This window comes from Argiope bruennichi, chromosome 10 (assembly GCF_947563725.1).
Source record: "Argiope bruennichi chromosome 10, qqArgBrue1.1, whole genome shotgun sequence".
In the NCBI taxonomy this organism is placed as follows: Eukaryota; Metazoa; Arthropoda; class Arachnida; order Araneae; family Araneidae; genus Argiope; species Argiope bruennichi.
The window spans coordinates 66,737,993-66,750,519 of NC_079160.1; the positions used below are offsets into that span (position 1 = coordinate 66,737,993).

The 12,527-nt window shown below is 29.1% G+C and overlaps 1 protein-coding gene across 2 annotated transcripts in view; it reads left to right on the plus strand.

Moving 5' to 3' along the window:
- Window positions 1-11,612: 11,612 nt before the first annotated feature.
- The window catches only part of LOC129988203 (cadherin-23-like), a 209,276-nt gene continuing 208,361 nt past the window's right edge, over window positions 11,613-12,527 (plus strand). For both annotated transcript variants that reach the window (XM_056096361.1, XM_056096362.1), the window contains exon 1: window positions 11,613-11,857. The gene's annotated coding sequence lies outside the window, so the exon portion shown is untranslated. The remainder of the gene's footprint in view (window positions 11,858-12,527) is intronic.

A 12,527-nucleotide genomic window follows, 5' to 3' on the forward strand; every position in this document is an offset into this window, starting at 1 on the left:
TTTGAATAATTTTTTGACAATATATGTGAAATCTTGAATAATTTTTGTAAACACTTTTTTTAAGTATATAGCTTAGTATTAAAATGATTGGTTTTTACAAAAAGCGTGGTTAGCATCTAAGTCTGAATGATTATAACCATATCATACAATAGAAAAGATAAATGATCTCTGGTTTTTAAATAATTTTCAAAGAGTAATTTATTAAAATGCTATATCATCATGAATTGCCCTTCCCCAAATATTTAAAAAAAGAAATATCTATTAAAAAATTAAACCACATTGCTATACAATAAGTGACAGTCGCACAAAACCTTTTTCACTTTAATTTCCTCGATCTTCAGAAACGCAGTACCCTAAACCCGATACCCAAGCAACACCAGCCTTACGCTAACCTGCTGTCCCTCTCATCATTCCAAAATCTGCCAGGTGTTTATGTCTAACAAGGGCTCTCCCATTCTGACGTAGACAACAGGTGTGATGACGCTCTATGAATAGAATATGCGCCTGCGCGCTACTGAGTGCATTTGGCGACTGAAAAAAGAGGGAGGTTTGCCAGAAAAAATGACAGCAGCACCTTTTTTGTGTCATTTCAGTTGGTTTTGTAAATAGCGGGGTATTCGAAAGTAAATACTGTTGTGTTCGCAAATTATTGCTTTTAAATGAATTTTTTTATTATTATGATAAGGTAAATACGTTAATTATTGGCAACCTTAAAGCATTACATTTAATTTAAAAACTGAATCTTGGATAATTTAAATCAGTAAAAACGCATTTTGTCACAGTATAAATTTGATTTTTCCAAAAATTTAAATTAAATAAAACTGGATCCAAAATATAGAACAACAGGAAAAGCATGGATTTTGAAGCAATAAAGATTTATTTTTTTAAATGCAAAATTTGCAATAATTATACTTAATTAATTAATAAATAATAAATAATTTTAATAAACTGAGTAAATAGTAAGGAGTACAATTAGAATTTTAAAATTTTACATAGGTAAAAAATAATTCCAATAAATAATTTATTTATTTTAATTAACAAACAATATGCAGAATTTTCAGTGCAAGCAATTTGTACAACATAACTTCAAAAAAAATATTATAATTCACAAATAACGTTTTCAAAGTTTTTAAAGAGAAATATATTTACTTTTTATTTCTCGATCTTATCGAATGCTTTATGCAAAATCTCAGTAAATTTCTCTAGTAAATTAAGTGGCTAACTAAATAAAATTCGAATCAATTAAATTAAACTCGAATTACATGGAATATTTTAACATTTTTTAAATAATAAATTTGTTATCTAGAAAAATTTGAATTACAAATGCTTAAATTAGCCTTGCTGAATTGTTTTCATGGAGAATGTGGTAAAAAATTTAATCAAGCTTATAGATATTACAATTTCAGTAGTTTTCATAAAAACAAAATTTGAAGTAGTAAATTCTAATAATGTTATCAATTAATATATTATAATTTTAAAGCATTTAACAAAAAATTTTAGAAATTTATTTGAACATTTATTTTTTTTGACAGCAGAAAATCTCTTCAATTCAACATTGTATATATTTTTGAAAATATGAGCAAAAAGGCAATATTTACGTTAACTGTTTCTATAGTTTATGATGGAAATTAATTAATTAATTAAAATAAACAAATATTTCACTAAAGAACAATCAGTCAAAAATTTCTCAAATTTATAACTTGTTGAAGGAAAAATGAGTCGGTTCATTTTTATAGGAACATGCTGAAAATGAATAAATTTATGAAATTGAATAAATTACTGAAAATGAATAAATTTATTTTCATGCTGAAAATGAATAAATTTATGAAAGCGTGACAGGAATAAGAGAAAATACTAATTCAGAATATTTGAACTATCACGTTTATTAAGAATTTGTTCGATTCACGTGGAATGAAAAAAATTTAGAATATAAATTAATAGCGTTTAATAATATTCCTTATCCTTCATTACGAACAAGCCGCGATAATCTGGTACTGAGCTCTCTGACTCCAAGTTTGAAAATTGATTCCGCCGAAATTGTTTGCTGTCCGCTCTATGCTCTCCCGGTAGTGTGGTGTGGAAGTTCTGAGAAACGGTTGCATGCGTAAATGGCAATCCTCATGATATAACTGAGTCTGAAAATTAAGAGGTCCTCTCCAAAATACCCCTAATATTGCCTTAAAGCGGAAAGTTGTATTAGTCTTAATTATGCCGGCGTCCTGGCATAGGGGTAGCGCGTCTTCCCCGTGATCTGGGCGTCCCGAGTTCGAGTCCCGGTTTGGGCATGGTTGTTCTTCTGTTGTTCTATCTGTGAGATGTGTGAATGTGCCCTCCTGTAAAAAGGGGTTGTTTAAGCGAATGAGTGATGCGTGAGTAGCAAAGTCGTACTCTTGGCCCTAGTTGGCGCTGCTATAAAAAATAAGAGACATCCCTCTCAGGCTTAAATCGCTGTCTTCGTAACAGCGGGCTTGTCAGTGGCAAGTGCCATAAGAAACAAACAAACAAACAGTCTTAATTATACATTTCAGAAAGAATAACCGCTTTCTTAGAAAAACGAGCGAAAATTTATCCCCAGCTTTAAAGTAACAAAATTAAGAATGTTTCGCCAGTTTCTTTTCAAGAATAAATTAGTTTTAAAAACAAACTAATTAATAACTTTAATCAGTAACATATATTGTTTTGATTTTTAATGAGAAGCAGTGATTTGTTGTATTAACATCCCGTCTTACAGCCACATGAGGATTTCCTGATTTGGTTTAGAAGTCGTAATTTGAACCGTAGTCTGATCACAGAGCATCTACATAAAGCAGTATATATTTAAAACTTCCACGTGTCGCCAAAATCAGGCATTCGATCCAATATCAAAATTAATGTAAGTCAAACCTTGGTGGAAATACATGGTGGAATTTCTGAGAAACAGCTACTCAAATCTGTGGCCCTCTAATCTCTCTAGACTATATACCAGGCAAGTGCTGCCCCTATCACAAATATTGCTTATTGTATTTTAAAAAATTTTACCTATCTTTGACATTTTTGTTTCTTAGTCGTATAATCTTCGAAGCTTCCTCTAATGAGAAATTTATTTGATATAGAATAAAATTTACAAAAAAATAGACTGCTCTGCATGTAAAAGAATGAGTTGAAGGTTTTAAAAATATAGTTATTATCGAAGTTCTTTGTTGAAAACAAACAGTAATCAAAAATTTACAGATAATGTTCTTTAAGATATTTATTTTCAATGAACCACTGGAATTGCTTTCTGAAAATAAAAAGGCGTCGAACATAAAATTCAACCCTGTATTAAAATCACTTTTTTCCTATAATTTATTTTATTAAAAAAAGGTTTTCTTTTAAATTTTCAAAAATAATTGAAATATACAGAGTGCCTTACTATATGTATACAAATATAATGGCAAATGACACATGATTAGTTATGTAATTTGATCACATTGGAGATGGCGATAATTCTCAACCATGAAGTTCAATGTGAGCATTATTAGTGACTCTGCAAATACCCGAAAGGCAATACATATATCTTAATTTTGAAGCATTTGAGAAGCTATTGGGAATTGGGTTGGAAGAGGAAACTCCATTCCTTGGCCTCCTAGATCTCCCAACTTAACTCTATTAGGCCTTTGCGTGGAATCTCATCAAAATGGTTGTACATCAGCCAAATATTCGCAGTTTCGATTACATCAAAAAGTGTTTACGGCTAATTTAATTCTATAAACTACAAGCTATCTAATATAGTGATATTTTTGAACGTTTATAAAACAACACTTGATACTCTTACGTTATTTCACTACTCTACAAAGAAATTTCTTTTTATTTTTATAACAATTGAAATTTATAACTAATTATGTAAAATTCATTCAATATGTACAAATATTTCTTTCGAACTTCTTTTGCCAGGCAATTCTACTTCAACAAAAAATAACTTCATTGAAACTCTCAGCCAATATTTCTTGAATTATCTTTCACAGTTTCTTTCACTTCCAAAAAAGGAAAATTTCATTAATTTTCTTATTTATAGTTTTAAACAATCAGCAAAACCGAAGAACCAGCCCCTTATCCCCAGTCATTTGCCTAATTTTATGAACTTTTATTTTACATGAAAGTTACGATCTCTACATATGTCACCAATGGTTGCTTATCACAGTACTCAAGTGAAATCTTTATATCCCCTCACAGTATATTCTCTATTAAGAATTTGACAAAATCCTCCAGTTTCAACAATTGGACTGATTACTGAAATTAATTCGAATTTTGTAGGCATGGCTAACCAATTAAGATATTCCATATTTATTGAGCATTATAATATAAAATAATACCATATTTTTTGGTATCTTGTAGTTCATCCAATTAAATAAAAATTATTAAGTCAATGCTATTAACCACTTAACTGTTTTTAACGAATATACTCGTCATGGAAAAAGTACAACGTTTTGCGTTATGACGAGTTTATTCTATGATAATTACAATATTTATACTATATATATGTGTGTGTGTGTGTGTGTGTGTGTGTGTGTGTGTGTGTGTGTGTGTGTGTGTGTGTGTGTGTGTGTGTGTGTGTGTGTGTGTGTGTTACAAAGCGTAATACAAAGCAGCATGAGTGTGTGTGTGTGTGTGTGTGTGTGTGTGTGTGTGTGTGTGTGTGTGTGTGTGTGTGTGTGTGTGTGTGTGTTTATAACAATTTAGATACGCATTTTCGGAAGAGGTCGAAGCAGTTAACTTGTTAATACGATTATCGGACAGGTGGTCACCAAATATGGCTAATATAGATTGATTTATATCACTGAAAATTCCTCAATATCAAAAAAAAATATTATTAGCGAAAAAATTTCACGAAGTAACAATTAGCTTGCATTTTCTTTCATTATTGTTATCGTTATTCAAAAGCGTGTTTTTTTAATCCACTAAACATTAGTCAAACTCGTTTACATGCAATAATTTGATTATTAAAAAAATAAAACTTATAAAGTGAATTTTAATAAATGGTTTTGTTTTGAAGCTTTAAAACTGTTTCATTGGTCCTGGCGCTTGAAGCTATTAACTGAGAAGCAAATTATCAGTTTGGGTTTCACGCAATTTTTCAATTACTCTTCAGGCGAATGGAAAAAATTTGACCTTTCGTGATTCAAAATATACCTTAAGATGTTTTAAAATGACCTAGAGAACTTCTGGTTTTAATATTTCATTCTTCAAAAAGAGCATTTAATATTTTCTTATGATTAATATTTCTAACTTCGCTAAAAACAGGCTATTTTGAAACTTTTCCCTTTACATTGCTTAAAAAACAAGATAGTTGATTTCCTTTTTTTTTTTTTTTTTTTTTTTTGTAATAAGAATATTATTTTTGGAAAATATTATATCAGAAGGTTTAAATTAGTTTTCCTCATTCCGAACTTCATTATAACTATGTAGAAAAAACTAGTGTCGGCGTCCTGGCATAGGGGTAGCGCGTCTTCCCCGTGATCTGGGCGTCCCGGGTTCGAGTCCCGGTTTGGGCATGGTTGTTCTTCTGTTGTTCTATCTGTGAGATGTGTGAATGAGCCCTCCTGTAAAAAGTGGTTGTGCAAGCGAATGAGTGATGCGTGAGTAGCAAAGTCGTACTCTTGGCCCTAGTTGGCGCTGCTATAAAAAATAAGAGACGTCACCCTCAGGCTTAAATCGCTGTCTTCGTAGCAGCGGGCTTGTCAGTGGCAAGTGCCATAAGAAAACAAACAAGTTATCATACTTTAAATTTAATTTCATTAACGTCCCGTTTGAAAGGAACACGGGAGCTATTTTGGGACGGACTTCGTCATTTTGAACCCCAGGCAGATGACGAGAACGACACCTGTTCTAGCACCTGAGACATCTGCAAACATCCATATTTTAAGTTCTTAGCCGTTTCTTTCATTTAAACATCATTTTAAAAATATTATAAATGCTTCATAATATTTTTAAGCTTAAAAATGTTATAAAAGACTAGAACTCCATGCCAAACAATAGAAAACATGGCGCATTTATATGCAATCAGTAAATTTCTGTGTATTATTAACCTGAGCCTGCCTTAAAAGGTTTTGAAATGAGTTTGCATTTAGTTTCTCTGACTAAAAAAATTCCAATTTATATTAAATATCTGATTCTCTAAATGTTATGTTCTAATGTAAATGTTCTCTCCTAATGTTAATTTTCTAAATAGCTTTAACAAAAATGTTTAACAGTAGGAGCTCCTTAACAGCTTCCGAATCTCCTGAGTTAAAAGATACCTGATGGTACTATGGGTCCAGATTGCTGATCTGTTCACTGGACAAGTCACTCACTGCAACAACTTAAAGAGATAGTTCTTGATGTTTATAGTAATCTGAATATCAAGAACTCTCTCTTTAAATTCTACCGAATTCAGAACATAAAAATAATCTATTCGTACCACAAGTGAATATTAATCGAGTTTCTATAAATTCAAAATTTAATCATTTCATCACAGACCGTTTATCGCATCAAAATCGCTGTACAAACCACATATTTAGCTTATGTTCTCATGAACGCTGCAACTGTGGAGGCGAAGGTGATCTAGACAACTGTCTCCACTTACTGTCTGCTGTAGAACAAAAATATATAATTCCAACAAACCTAGCATAAGAAACTTATTGGCCTGTTGCCAAAATATTTCTCAAATTAAAAGTCAATGGCACGAATGATGAAGATTGTGAAGTTTCTACAAGACAGAAGGTATGCCATCAAAAATTATTAAAAAGAATTTTAAATGTCTTCACTGGCCATCAAGAAATCCGTTGTAAAATTTTCAAGTATTCATTGTAAGTTAATCTATTATTTTCTTAATTTTCCCCATTTATATCCTAGATTCTTCTTTTCCCCAAGAGTTTTTTTTTTAAACTGTAAACATTTTCAGACCAGTTCCCCCTTGGTAGTTTAGTTTTATTAATTATAATCAAGTTCACCATTGAGAAAAATAAATAAATAAAATAACACTGAAAATGAGAAGCAATTTTGGATAAAACAATAAATAATAACATATAATTTCAAAATACGACTTATTAAACAATAATTTTGCAACATATCAATACACGAGAAAGCGCTGATAGTGGCTTATTACACTCTTAAACATTAGTTATTCTGATTTTATTGTGAAATTACCATTACACGATAAAAGCTTTTAATATCATGTTATTTTACACTGGGCTGCTACAGTGATAGGTTTAAAACTAGGCAGAGTTAGCAAATACCTAGGATTGTTAGGTAAGAAAGATGAACTTGATTGTCAAATAAATAAATTTATAAAATATACAATTTTTTTATTATAAAATATTAAGACTGCAATATGCATTCATGTGTGATTAAAATCTTTAATTTAAATATAACTATTATTATATAATGTAATTATGCAATGATTATTAATTATGTATATATTGAAACATTAATCATTCATTAAAATTTTATTCTATTTTACCTATTTTACAACATAATTTTTTCATGTCATATTTATTCGAAACTTATTATTAACACAATAAGTGCTTTTTAACCAATAATAATTATTTGCCTTTATTTTCAAGTAAATAATTTATTAACTAAAAAGTAAGGTTCATTTTTGAAAAAGTTTATTATTTTAATCATTTTTTGTGATATATGTTAGTCATTTTTTCCATAAAAAATAAATAAATAAGAACTTGTTATTAAAATTGTTATTAATTAACATCGTTATTAAAATACAAATTAAACTAAAATAAATTATAAACATATTGATAAAGCTCAAAATATATTGAGATTTGTAAGTAAATTGAGGAGAAATTAAAGAAAGGCCTCAAAATATGCCCTTACTAAGACCATGAAGTGCCTAAATCTGTCACCGAGCTATGACATCAAGTTTTCTTTTCTGCTCGCCAGATTCGCAATTAACTCCAAACTAAATAGCATAATGCATGGGTATATTCTGTAAAAAGTTTGACAATGATTTTAAGAATTATTTCAAAATGTAAAATAAATTTTAGATGTGTTGGAGAACCTAACCTAATTTTTTTAAATTTAAATTATTTTTTTATTATTCGATTTTTATTCGCTTGCTTTGCAATGATATTAATCCATTTTTATGTTTATTTTACTACTTTTATAAAATTAGGAATAGAATTCAAAAATAAAATAAAAATAGACGAATCAAACGTGAAACATTATTAGGTTACTACGTTTCAAACAAAAGATTCTAAAATCTACTTTAAATTTTCTCAGAAGCAAATGGCCTAAAATCATGTTAGTGTAGAACATAAGTAGTTTTCGAATCAATATAATTTTCTAGATATTTTCCAACATAAATATCTCCAATATAAATATGAGCACATGCAGATCCTTTTTTTTTCTTCAAAAACTAATATTCACATATTTCTTCCATATATCATAATATTCGAGTCAAGTTGAGAAACAGGTCGTTACGTTGACTATAAAAATATTCAATGCTGATAGTAAAAGAATTACAGGTTGAGACGAAATGATAGCATAATATGATCAAAGAGAAAACAATGCTTCATTCAAATTCATATTTTAAAAATAAAAAAAAATCCAAAGTTATTCTTTCATCTTATCAACGCACCGATTCCATTCTTCAAATCGCTATTTTTTTTTATGACGTTGTAAGCCAGACAGAAACATGAGCATTGTAGTTTTCCTTGTGTATCAAGAATAATAAAATTGGAGAACAAAAGATTATCAGTAAAAATTTATTTATTTTATTTCGCATATTCAATCGTTGATTTTGGATGATATAGATTCGAAAAGGCTTGAGTTACATGAAAAGAGTGTAATTTAATTAATAGTAATAATTTGTTACGGCATTAGTGATTTAAAAATGATATTTATCCTTTCTGGCTAGAAAGCATCTGGTTCGGTTTCTATAAACACTGATTTCAAGTATGATTTAAATAGAATTTGTATGGAAAGAACAGTAAATTTATGAAAACGATAATTTCAAATTACAGATGTAGTTTTTTTTTCTTGTCGATTTAATTATTTACAACAAAATATGATAGAATTCATTCTGGTATCACCGAAATTAAATGTCTTTTTTTATAACAAAAACAAAAAATATATTTAAACAATATTTCGAAACTAATTGTTTAAAGTCAGAAAAATTATTGAAAAGTTTGCATTTCCAATTTATATGAAAAAATTCAGCTATTTTGTTTTTGTATCAAAACAAAATGATTCATTAGTTTGTTTTTTCCTTTTGGATAATTATTTTTGTTTTATTCAGAGAAAAAGTATTTCCCCAGAAAATAAAAGAAAAATTCCTTCTTGCCAGAAATAAAAGTACAAAGGCATTTCTCTTTTTCTATATATTCAAGCTTTTTTTTTTATGCAGGAAAATTAAAATTTTATAACTACTTGAATTTTAATTGAGATTTCAAGAGTATTACTTATTTAAAATAGCTTTAAGGTTAACGTAATGAAAAAATAACCTTTCCGAATTAAATAAATGAAATTTGATTTAAATAAAATTAAAACTTAAAATAAATTAATATTAAATTAATTCAAAAAGTCATACAAATTCTATTTGTATTTTTAAGAGCAGAATTATTGTTATTTCAAATATTTGTTTCTATAGTGTTATTTTAAAATATTACACTATCATTTTGAATAATTAATTTTATTGTACAGTTGAATGAAATATAGTGGAGTGTAAAATCGTGTTTCCATATTGAAGGAGAATTTCGTCGATATGCAGTCGATATTTTACAAATATGAGATCAGCCATTAAAAATCTAATAAACTTAAAAATCTCATTAACCTCTTAACTAAACTATCTTAGCTTTAAAAAATTATTCTTTTAAATAGTCCTAAACACCAACATTTAAAATTATATCCTGAATAAATGTAATTCTCAGTTCTTTTTTCATTAAAAAGTCAATGAAAAATATATATTAGTCAATAAAAAATACATGAGATAAATATTTCACGAAAGAAAGAAAAAAACCTTGAATATTTATTTATAAATCTAAAATGAATGCCATTAGGGTCTATTGCTTCAGCAAATGCAGATATAGTGGTTATCGTAAGTTATTTTTAACTTCGCCTCTCTGTTGAGACACAGAATCAAATTTTCATTATTCATTTTTATCACAAAATTAAATGTTGATAGAAAAGCATATTTTTGATCGTTATACATGAAAACAAATCCAGCATTTGACCCTCATATCTCAGGAAACAGATGAATATCATCTTGATTATGTGAAATTTACAATTTTGTGAACTTAGTTACCATATCAGTAATACATATAAATACAGATTCGCATCTTAGTAAAGGTATTTGGGGTTGCATCTGAATATTTCCTACATTTCAAATACTTGTATCTACAGAGTTATTTTAAAACTTTACTCTATCATTTTTAATAACTAATTCAATATCCTTATTGTTTTGATTATTAAATTTCAAATTTTAACTTCCGTTTTTGCTTTATTTTATGTAATAAATTTTCTGAATGAAAGAAAAGCTTATCCTTATTGTTCTACTTTTCATAAACACCTGGTAATCCTTGTCTTATCCTTATTGTCTTGATTATTAAATTTAAAATTTTCATTTTCATTTTTGCTTTATTTTATGTAACAGATTTTCAGAACCAAACAAAATCTTATCCTGATTAAATACCTCTCTTAATAAATACCTGCCAATTCTTGTTTAAGACCCCATACATTGAACTTTTACATCTAGTGTTGCCTTAACCCTTCTTTGGATGTGTGTGTGTGTATGTGTGTGTGTGTGTGTGTGTGTGCGTGTGTGTGCGCGCGCGCGTGTGTGTGTGTGTGTGTGTGTATGTGTGTGTGTGTGTGTGTGTGTGTGTGTGTGTGTGTGTGTGTGTGTGTGTGTGTGTGTGTGAAATAAATAAGGGTGATATAATCCATGCTCTATATTAAAGGAAAAAATGTTTTAAAAAATATTAGTATAAATATATAATATAAAATAATTAAAAAATAGTATTATGGAAATATCCATCATTGTGTAAATTTACATGTTAAACTCAATACAAAATCTTCAATATCTCTCTCTTCTAAATTTCTCCACTCATTATCGCTATTATTAGCAAAAAAAAAAAAAAAAATCTCAAATTAGTTATAAAAAAATATTCAAGAAATCAAACGTTTCTTCCAATTAGGAGAAACAGCGGAATGACATTTTCAAACCCGCTATAATAATTATGACATTTTATTTTATTTGACAGCGACGTTCCTTATTACGCAAAAGTCGTAAAACAAGTTGCGATCAACAACCAATTTACAGTACACCAGTTTTAAGTACAATGTTTTGTTCACCACATGTTATGATGGAAATTTCAATCATCATGCAAAGAATGGTTAATTTACGTAACTAATTTCTCAGAAGCAAAACGAAATATTATTCCATTCATTTTTTTCAAATGAACACCAAACGATTCTCGCTTAAAACTCGCGCCATTCCACCATCTCCCTAAAATTAAATCCAACAGGTAGCATTTTTTTCCCACTCTGCTTGCTCTTGGCGTCAAAGCCACACCGACAGGAACTGTTTTGCCGAAAAAACCGGCAACCCCAATGTCAGGTAGGGAGGGAAGTTTCACGCGGGTTTATTTTTTACTCTTTCCCCCCTCCCCTTCGCAGCGAAACAACACTCATTCTATGATCTCAACGGGCATAATACTATGAGAGAAACCTATGAGTTCCTCGATCGGGGATGAAGAACTAGTCGCTATTAAGAACCCACCGAGTCAAGAAGGTCTCTTTCCTAGTGGTTTTTCTTCTGTTCGCGAACCGTCAACATTTGAGGAGCATTGAACCAACGGCCGTATCGGGATAACACGGCAGTAGCTGCTACGGAGCGAGCAATGACCAGGTAAGTGGACGCACACAAAATGCTAGTTAGCTGTTCTTTGAGCATATAAAAATTGAGTAATTAGCGCCCTATTCATGCAGATTGTGAGATATGAGTTAATGTTTTGTAAAATGATGGTTTTTGATGTTAGGTTTCATATCTGTTGGGTAGAGCAGGTGTTTTGTAACGTCGTGTCAGATGGTCATGAAGTGAATATAAATATATTTTGGAATCGTTTGTAAATGTATTGATTTATTTCAGAGTATTTAATATGTAAAATGGTTTGATTTTATATTTTAAAAAAATCGTTTGAGCTAGCATTAAAAAAAAAGTATGATACGACAATCAAAAACTAAAATTGCAATAATAATAATAATAAACTTCAAAAATGAATAATAAAATAAAAAATTATCTTTCAGGTAATTTTGTTGCTAAAAATATTTTATGGTGTCCTTTCATTATTGTTGCTGATTTATTAATTTATAGCCAACTTTATTTTTCATAAAAAATTTCTTAATATTGATAATTTTAATAAACAATAATTTTTTTAAAAATTCTCGAAAAACATTTACTGAATTTTCTAAAAAAAAAAAACCTTGTTATTCGTAAAAGAATTTTTTAAGAAAATGAGAGTAACATTTGAAATTGAAGAATTTACATATTTAGAAAAGCCGAAGAAATAATACTTGTT